The sequence below is a fragment of the Chenopodium quinoa genome, unplaced genomic scaffold (genome assembly GCF_001683475.1).
Source record: "Chenopodium quinoa cultivar QQ74 unplaced genomic scaffold, ASM168347v1, whole genome shotgun sequence".
NCBI lineage: Eukaryota > Viridiplantae > Streptophyta > Magnoliopsida > Caryophyllales > Amaranthaceae > Chenopodium > Chenopodium quinoa.
The window spans coordinates 1,058,767-1,068,200 of record NW_018744128.1 but is presented as its reverse complement, the minus strand read 5'-3'; the positions used below and the strand labels follow the sequence as shown (position 1 = coordinate 1,068,200).

The following is a 9,434-nucleotide window of genomic DNA, read 5'->3' as shown; positions in this document are numbered from 1 at the left end:
TCTAAATAGGATAGGTTTTTTCCCTTTTTTTTTTTTGAAAAATTGATTCTAATTAATAATCTCACCTTTTATCGATTCATTCGTTGTTAATAATTCCACCTTTGACGGGTATTATTGACCTCGATTATTGATCCCCGATCGGTTGGTAACCAATATTATAGATTCACATGCCACGTGTCACTCTGTATTTCATCCAAGTACATTTTTTCATTTTTTATTTATTTTTCCTCTTTCCTTTCTCTTTCCCCTTCCTATCTCCGTACATTAATTAATTTCGACCAAACGACCTCCCAACAACCCTTTCTCCACCCAACCTCCTCCTCCCCTGCAACTGGACGTCCCCGCTTACTGACCAATTACCTCACCCACAAAACACCCCAACCACGAATCGGCCGCCCCCACCCCACGAAAGTTGTTAGGCGGTCGCACACCTAACAAAAATAATAAAAACCTAACGAATCCTCCTAATTATGTAGTAGGGTAAGCAAGGGTCGATCACGCAGAGAAGGTAGCATCAATATTGGGTTGCCATAGAGTATAAATAATTAAGTCCATCAAAATAGGTAGTAATTATCAAACTACTAAAGTAAATAAGAAATTAAATCAAAATTAGTATCTAGAATTAATTATCACCACCAGCGTAATTAATACAAGACAAATTCCTACCCCAACCAATCAATGATATATATGTTCACAACGAAAGGTACACTCTATAAATAAATATCAAAGATCTCTTCTAAGTTGTCAATGGCTTCCCTAATCAATCAAACCTACTTCCGTGGAATCATGCAAATTAAAGACATTATGTTTGGCAGTCTGGCACCCTAACTTCCTAACAATTCGTTCTACCTACTTCCGTGGAGAAATTATGTCCTTAATTGAAATAATCAAATCCGTCAAAAACTAAATCCCCTTGTGATCAAGACAATAGAATAATAACAACAATACCAATTTTTCCTAATCACGAATTGACATAAGCTAGCACAATCAATTAAGCAAGAATACATAAATAACTAATTGAGAATTTAAAAGAATAAATTAGTATCAATCATGGTTAGGATTCAAACCAAAATCTAGAATATAAAATTAACAATACATTAAAATCAAAAAAGGATCAAAGTGAATTTGAGAAGAACGAAATAAAGTTAAAATTTACAAAACTAAAAGTAAAGTCTGATATAATGGTGGCTGGAAACCACACCTCCTATGCTAAACAAACCGTTGTTCTCCCTCCTGTCTTAAGCCCTAAACAAAGAGTATTTTATAATCATGGATATTAGGGAAGTTAACTAGGATTAGAAGTCTTAATAAAAGTCGGCAGAATATCGATCCAAAACGCTGCACAGAAGCTAGCCACGACCTACCCGTTGCCACTGAAGTCAAGCCATGGTCTGCCTGTGGTGTAGACTGCATTGGTGTATTTTGCTTGAGCACAAATAGAGGAGCCATGACCTGGTCAAGGTTGTTGTTACAAGCCACGGCCAGGTTGGGGCTTAAGTAATTTCCACAATATTCTCATGCAAAATACAACCTCAAGCTTGGGAATATGAGATGATGTCAAGTTCATAATAATCTTCAATACGCTCCCAGCTAAACTCGGGTTGCAAATGCGACCAGTTAGGCAAAATCCTACAAAATAAAGAAAGAGAACGCGAGGAGAGCCACATCGAAATATAAATAATAATAGCTTTAAAAGATTAAATGTATAGAGATTGCACAATAAAATATAGCACATAAATCGTTTATAATATTGTATTATCAAAACCCTCCCCCCACTACTAAAATTTAAGGATTTTGTGACCGCCTTTGACAGTCGCTGAAAATAATTGCGACCGTCAACGTTCGTAATGTGGTCAACTGGTAATTATTCACGTGGTCGCAAAAAAGATTATTACGACCGGTCTACGGTCGCAGATTTTTTTTGATTGTTTTTCTTATTTTCAACGACCATATGGAAAACGGTCCCAACCAAACCACCTTTACCTACCACCACTGCCCACCCTAAAACACCACCAACCACCCCGAATACACCACCGGCTAGTCACCTCGAAAACACCACCTTCACTCCTGGTAACTCCACCAGCCACCACGAAAACTCCAGCCCACCCCATAAATCCCACCCAGCCACCACGGATTCCCATCCCTTTACCCCGAAAACTAGGGGAGAGCATGGGACGGGTACCCGTACCGATAACGTTATCGGTTCGGGTACCCGATAACCAATAAGGAGAAAACCAATAACCGAAACCGATCCGATAAGGAACGGGTACCCGTAAATTCGGATACCTGAAAATACAGGTACCCGAACCAAATATCCGAACCTAACCAATAAGCTTATTAACAAAGGCTGAAAAATCATTGAGCCGCAATAAAATTAAGAAATTTAATTTAAAAAAATTGAGATCAGAGTTGGTTAATTGGTATTAAATTCAGAAACATGGACCAAAAATTATTCATCATATCTCACAAAATTAAAAAAATTACTCCTTAATCTGACATTAATGAAAAACTGAAAATGGGGTTTAACGGAGAAAGTAAGAAAATAAATGTAACAAGTAAATGAATCCAATAATACTTGAAACTACTCCTTAATCTGACATTAATGAAATGATGAAAACAAAATTAAATTAGTACCAATCACCAACCGTTGAAATATAAATTAACAAAGGAATCTACAATAATGAATACCAATTTTTCTTGAGTGAAAATTGGAGAATGAGAAACAGCCACGAACAGGCCCACAAACAAGCTACTGCTCCACCGCAGTTTCTATCTTGGTTCTTCTCTTCAGATCCCTTGCGATGTCTTTCAGTTCAACCTCTTATTCTTGCTGATTTACTTCAACTAAAACCAGCCCAGAAACTTTCCCCCAAATTACAACTTTCAACTCAACGAAATTCCAGCCTGTTTCGTAGCAAACCGAGAGCTACAACCACCTCGGTTCCTCCATTACCGAGTTTAGCTTCCCCTGAGATCGTTGTTGCTAGGTTGTTGCTGAATTCGCTGCCCAGAATGTCGCCCAGAAATTTGATGAATGAGTGGGTGAGTGAGGAAGAAGGGAGGAGGAAGAGGAAGAGGAGAGAGAAAGTGGGATGGAGGCTGAGTGAGAAATCAGAAATGAGAAAAAAAAAACGAGAAATTAGAAATCCTTTTTTTTTTTTTTTAACAAAACACGGGTTTCATACTTTTATTTAGCATTTTTAATTTCCGGGTACCCGATATCCGACCCATTAATTTCTTATCGGTTAAGTTACCCGTCCCGAATTCTTTAAACGGTTCGGGTACCCAATTATTCGGAACGGTTACGGTACGGATTTTCGGGTTTTCGGTTTTTTAGATATTTTTGCTCAGCCCTACCGAAAACCCCAATCAGCCACCACAAAAGCCACCCCTAAACATAATTAACGAAAATTCGAACATGAAAATCAAACAAAATTAAACCCACTAAAATTAACGAAAATCAAATCCATAAATAAAAAAAAAAAATCAAACGATTTCGCCTCGAAAATCTAACCCAAAAATTAATGAAAATCAAACAGAAAAATTACCCAAAAATTACCCGAAAATCAAACCCAATAATTAACGAATATCAAACCTACTAAAATAAACCATGCTAAAAACAAACAACAAAAATCAACCAAAATCAACAAAAATCGAAATGAAAATCAACCAAAACGAAACCAAAAATCACCAAAAACACGAAAACATACCTCAAACCCCGAAATGACTTCAAAGTTCACCTCAAATTTGGTTTAATAAGGCCAAATTCGACCATGAAAAGTCTATATCTAGAGTTTTCATGGTCAAATTCGACCTTAAAAACCAATAAATTTTTTACCACCACCACCTAAGAGAAATATAGATTGTGAAGGAGAAGTTGTCGGTCTCGTTCAAACCACTGAAGGTGCCAGAAATTTCCGAGACAGATCAAAAGAGGAAAGAGAAGGAGAAGAGGAAAGAGAAGGAAAAGAAGGAGAAGAGAAGAGGAAAGAGAAGGAGAAGGAAAATAATTAAGAAGTAGAGATGAGGAATGAGAAGAAGAAGAGAAGAGGAAAAACGTGAGGAAAGAGAAGGAGAATGGAGGAGAATCTCAAAAGCGTGAGAAGAGAGAAAGGAAAGAGAAGGAGGAGCGGCGCTTCAAAGTAAATTAGGGTTAGAGTGAGTTGGGCACCCCTTTTATAATTTAATTTTTTTTAAAATAATACTGTTTAGCGGTCGCAATAGAATTACTTTTATTTTGAATTATTTTACACATGTACTTTATTTTTAGAAAAATGTTTTAATACCTTTGCGACTATTTGATAGCCTAAAAACGGTTGCAAATTTGCGACCGCTTTGAAAACGGTCATAATATTGCAACTGGGTACAAATTGATCACAAATTTCATATTTTGCGACCGTTTTTATGACGGTCGTAGAAAATCGGTTGCAATTTGGCCGAATTTTAGTAGTTCCCCAACCACGAATCAACCACCCTCATCACACGAAACACCCACCCATGGGTCGGCCACCCCCACCCCACGAAACCAGGCCACCACCCACGGACCAGCACCCCCACTACAAGTGAGTCCTTTTAAACATTTGTTTAATATATAAAAGATTCTCTATTGTATTTTTATATTGTAAGAAAACAAAAAGTGGGGGAAGTGGGGGAAGTGGGGGTAGTGATGAGAGAGAAAATATAGGATTTAATTGGGTTTTGGGGTTTGTGGTCCCAAAGAGAGTATAAGATCATAATTCTTTATGTGGAAAGCTAAACGACGCCCTCATTTTACCGGGTAGCGCCTGCATTTAAACATGAATGGACAAACATACCCTCACATATATACCACGTGTTTCTTCCTTCTAAAACATTCTCTCATCCTAACAAACCACCACCAACCATCACCAACCGAGGCCCGGAGTTTAAATCGAATTTTTTTTAAAAAAATTCTGGGTAGAGGCCAAATGCCTAGAATTTTCGAAATTCCTAGGCTCCCCATGGAGTTCGAAAATTTTAGGCGTATTTTCCAAGTTTTTTTGCGAATTTTGTTTTTATCATAACTTTTGATCCCAAAGTCGAATTAAGACAAATAATATATTGTTGGAAAGCTTTGGATGTCTACTTTCTAACCCAATTAGAATCAAGTTAATATAATTTCTAGATTTAAATATATGGCTTAAATACTAAACTCGGTTCAAAATCGATACCCTTGCACTATTTCGGCCTGATTTTAAATGGGTTGGAAATCGATACCCATGCACTAGCTACTAGGGTTTTGAGGGTGGGGGAGGGTCGGCCGGCTTTTTTACGGGGAAGGGGATGAATTTTTAGGGTTTTTGCGGGAGTGGGGGAGTTTTTCAGGGGAGGGGAGTGGCGGCGAAGGACGGGGGAGCTCCAGCAATAGGCGGCGAGTGGTGAGGGAAGAGCGGCGAGTGTTGTGGTGGCTGAAGAAGGTAGGAAATAGGTATTGTGTGGTGGTGGAAGTGGTGGCTTGTTTCCCTTTGTTATTCAAAACAAACAACATAGGAAATTTGGGGGATTTTCATTTCATTCTTTTTCTTCCCTTTGTTCATTCCATTCTGTTTACCTTTCGCGAACCAAATGACCCCTTAGTTTAGTTTCTCGGGGAAGAGTTTAGTCCATTAAATGAAAATTTATGTGGACCAATATGCCCTCAAAAAAAGTTAAAATGGCTATATATCCTCTCATAAAATCAAGCCCTTTTATCCTTATCTCTCTAGATTTGACCACAACTCCATAAGAACTCCAGCCTATAGTTGCAATTAAAATCCCAAAGTTTTACTGTTACTGGCCTAGTGGAGATAGTGGTGGAGAAATTGGTGCACTTGTAGAGGAGTGGGTGGGAGGATTGATGTATCCGATAATTTTTAGAATGGGTTTTTATGGGTTTAGCAAGCGATATATTAAGAATAGCAAGTGGTGGTGCCGTGGTAATTTGATTTAAAATAATAAAAATAAGGAAAATTTGCGAGGAAGGTCCTTTTAAGTGGTCGACCTTGTGAGGAAGGTCCTTTTATGACAAAAGTGGCGAGGAAGGTCCTTTTATGGAGATTGGGTTGTGAGGAGGGTCCTTTGACCAAACTCCGGCGTTGACCAATTTTTTCCGGCCAAAAAAAGTCACGTGCACAGCACGTGACCACTTAAATGGCCCTTTTTTTCTTTTTCTTTTCTTTCCTCTTCATCTTCTTCCTCCCTTTCAATTCCACACCTCCATGAATGGAATTTTCGGCCAGACCTCCGCCCACCACACCTCCACCTTCGGCAACAAGGAACCCCATTGTAAAATTGATTAGGGATCACAAATTAACGTGCAAAATTGGAGAAATTGAGTAATGGATTTGGAAAAAATTGAAGATTGAAAGGAGAAGTAAAGGGTAGGAGAGTATAGTTGGAGTAAACAGAGGGAGAATGGTAGATTGGGAAGCCATCATCACCGGCGGTGATGTCGACAACTGTGTTCATACAAACATCGTCAACTGCTTCCTCCTTGATCGAGGCTTCCAGATCTTCATCAGATTGGTGAAGTAGTGGATAGATGGCTAGGTTGGTTATTGTTTCAGCTGTTTGTGGTGGAGAAGGGGAGATCTAGGAGGTTCTATATACAGTGGCTGCATGTGAAGCGGTGGAGCTTGGTGGCGAAGAAAGCAAGGGTTGTTATTGTTGTTGGAGTGTGAGGAGGTTGATTGGTTGGAGATGCAGGGAATTGGTGGTGAAGGTGGGCTGTTTACGGTGAAGGGTGTTAGGATTTACAGCGATTTCAATCAAGAAAACACTTAAACAATGTGTGGGAACAAATCCTAAAATATATGATTACAATTCTAAATTGTAAATATCAAATACAAAACAAAGTATTACAATCAAGTATTTGAATTGTCAATGAAATTACTGAAAATTTACAAAGACTACACTAGTGTGAAGTATCAAACTTGCCTTTCCTCCAAGCCAACTACACCAACCATGAACATGAGAATATCGATGACCACGTAACTCTCAAACCTTGATACACTGTCAAAGGCGTGTATACACTTTCCTAAAGAGATTTATTTCCCCCACACGGTACTTGGGTTGAGCCGGAAATCCTCTTTGAGATACAATTGACAGCAATTTTGTTCTTAGTACTAGAATCGAAATCAAGATGACAAATTCACCAAAATTGGATTAATTGAAAGAGTTTTTCTCACAAAAGTGTGCAAGAAATTTGAGAGAAAATATGGAGTATACTTTTTGGAGAGATGAAGAATTAACTTTTGTCACTTTTCTTCACGAAACTTTGTCTTTTAATAAAAGACTCAACCGTCAGGAAAAACCGCAAAACAGGGAGGCGCGGGCGCGGCACATTTCAGCGCGGGCGCGCCTCCCAAAATCTACGAGATTCCACGAGAAGGCAGTGAGGGGCGCGGTTTATGCGCGACCAGCAGGGCGGGCGCTCCACCAAGAGGCACAGACGCGCCAACCACACCCTTCCAATTTGCTGATTTCCGGAGAGGTGCGCGTTTAGGCGCGCTCTCTGCGCGGCCGCGCCTACCTTACGCGGGCGCTCTTCATGGGCGCGAGCGCGCAACCATCAACACTCTAAATATCCAACAAAGGGAAGGTGGCAACGCTGCTGTAATTGTTGTTATTTGTGTTGTCGGTTGGCTGGAATTTGGTGGAGTGGTGGCTGCTTGCGATGGCTAATTGGTGTTGCGTGGGTTGCTGTTGGTGTTGCGCAAAGGAAGGTTCGTTTGGAGTGTTTTTAAAAGGGAGAAAGGGTGGGGGAAAGGGATGGGGTTCCTTGTTGTCGGAGGTGGAGGTGTGGTGGGCGGAGGTCTGGCCGGAAATGCCATTCATGGAGGTGTGGAATTGAAAGGGAGGAAGAAGATGAAGAGGAAAGAAAAGAAAAAAGAAAAAAAAAGGGGCCATTTAAGTGGTCACGTGCTGTGCACATGACTTTTTTGGCCGGAAAAAATTAGTCAACGCCGGAGTTTGTCCAAAGGACTCTCCTCACAACTCAATCTCCATAAAAGAACCTTCCTCGCCACTTTTGTCATAAAAGGACCTTCCTCAGCTCATAAGATCGACCACTTAAAATGACCTTCCTCATAAATTTTCCTAAAAATAATGGCTTAAAGCAGCAGCACTAGCTAGCAGGGGAAAGGTAGAGAAATGTGAGAAAGATAATGGGTCTTTTATCATTAAAAAAAATGAATAACATGTACTCCACTCATTTTCATTTATCAAATAAAATTAATCTTCATTTTTAAAATTAATCTTCTTTTATCAAATAAGATGGTCGTACTATGCCACTTTTCAATGGCCAAACAATGTAAAATTGTTTCTATTTCTCAAAAGCACTTCTAAAATTTTGTGGCTAGACAAATATGTTTCTTGAAAGTGTTTCTTTTGGAACGTACAGTTCTGAAAAAACTACTTCTAGGAAACAAAAATTGTTTTATGGAAGAATCTCTATCAAAAATTATTTGTTCAAGGAAAATGTAAATTTTTAAAATACAATTTAGATCAAATTTTGTTACGAGTATTTAAAATGACATTCGTATATTTATTTTAAAACTAGATTTATAAAGATTATTATTTTGAAGATTGTTTTTGAAGATCAAATACGAGTATTAATTGAAGGAAAATGTTTAAGAAGCTAAAAAAGAAAATAGTGAGGATAAATTAACATTAATTATACCGATCTACGCATGATTTTGTCATAAATTCCCAACTTAATTTCATTTTAGAAAGTATATTTAATGGTTATATATAGCCCTAAAGAATACGTATATCATTACTCTTAATTGAAATTAGATTTTGGAATATACCACATCAAAAAATCCTTTTGAATGAAGTTTGATTGTAGCCAGAATAAATCTTTCAATTTAGTGGATATTGTACAATTCAACTTGCATGAAAATTATGAAATATGCAAAATAATGCATGGCTATGTCTTTTCTTAATCATGTGAAACTATCCAGTGTAGACTAGTCTTACACTCTTACGTCATAACATGAATATAGTTAAGAATGTTTATGACAAATACAAATATGATTGTATTATCTCAATATGACATATACAAATATAGTACTCATGATCATATACTTCTTTGGTCCCATATTACAGTTTATATTTTGCTATTTTAGAAAATCAAAATATAGTTTCTATTTTTATTTTTGGATAGAATGTAAAGATCATTATACCCTCAATTTTTTTAACTTTATTCATTGTACTTCCTAAATTACCCATAAATTTTCCATTTGCTTTGTATTTTTTTCCACTTTCTCTCTCTAACTTTTGTCTATAATTGTACTTTTTACCTTTTTTTATGTATTTCATTCACTTTTCCCTCTCTAACTTTTGTCTATAATTGTACTTTGCACTTTTTTCATGTACTTCATCTACTTTCTCCTTCCATTTCTTAAATACCGTAAAAAAACATAAACAGGAATAAT

At 37.7% G+C, this 9,434-nt stretch overlaps 1 long non-coding RNA gene across 1 annotated transcript; it reads right to left on the bottom strand.

Annotated features, from left to right (window-relative positions):
- Positions 1 to 1,097: 1,097 nt before the first annotated feature.
- On the bottom strand, positions 1,098 to 3,996 carry LOC110692731. The gene is made up of 2 exons (XR_002505520.1): positions 2,689 to 3,996; positions 1,098 to 1,629 (listed from the first exon to the last, which is right to left on the bottom strand). It is a non-coding gene; the product is annotated as an uncharacterized LOC110692731 (long non-coding RNA).
- Positions 3,997 to 9,434: the final 5,438 nt, after the last annotated feature.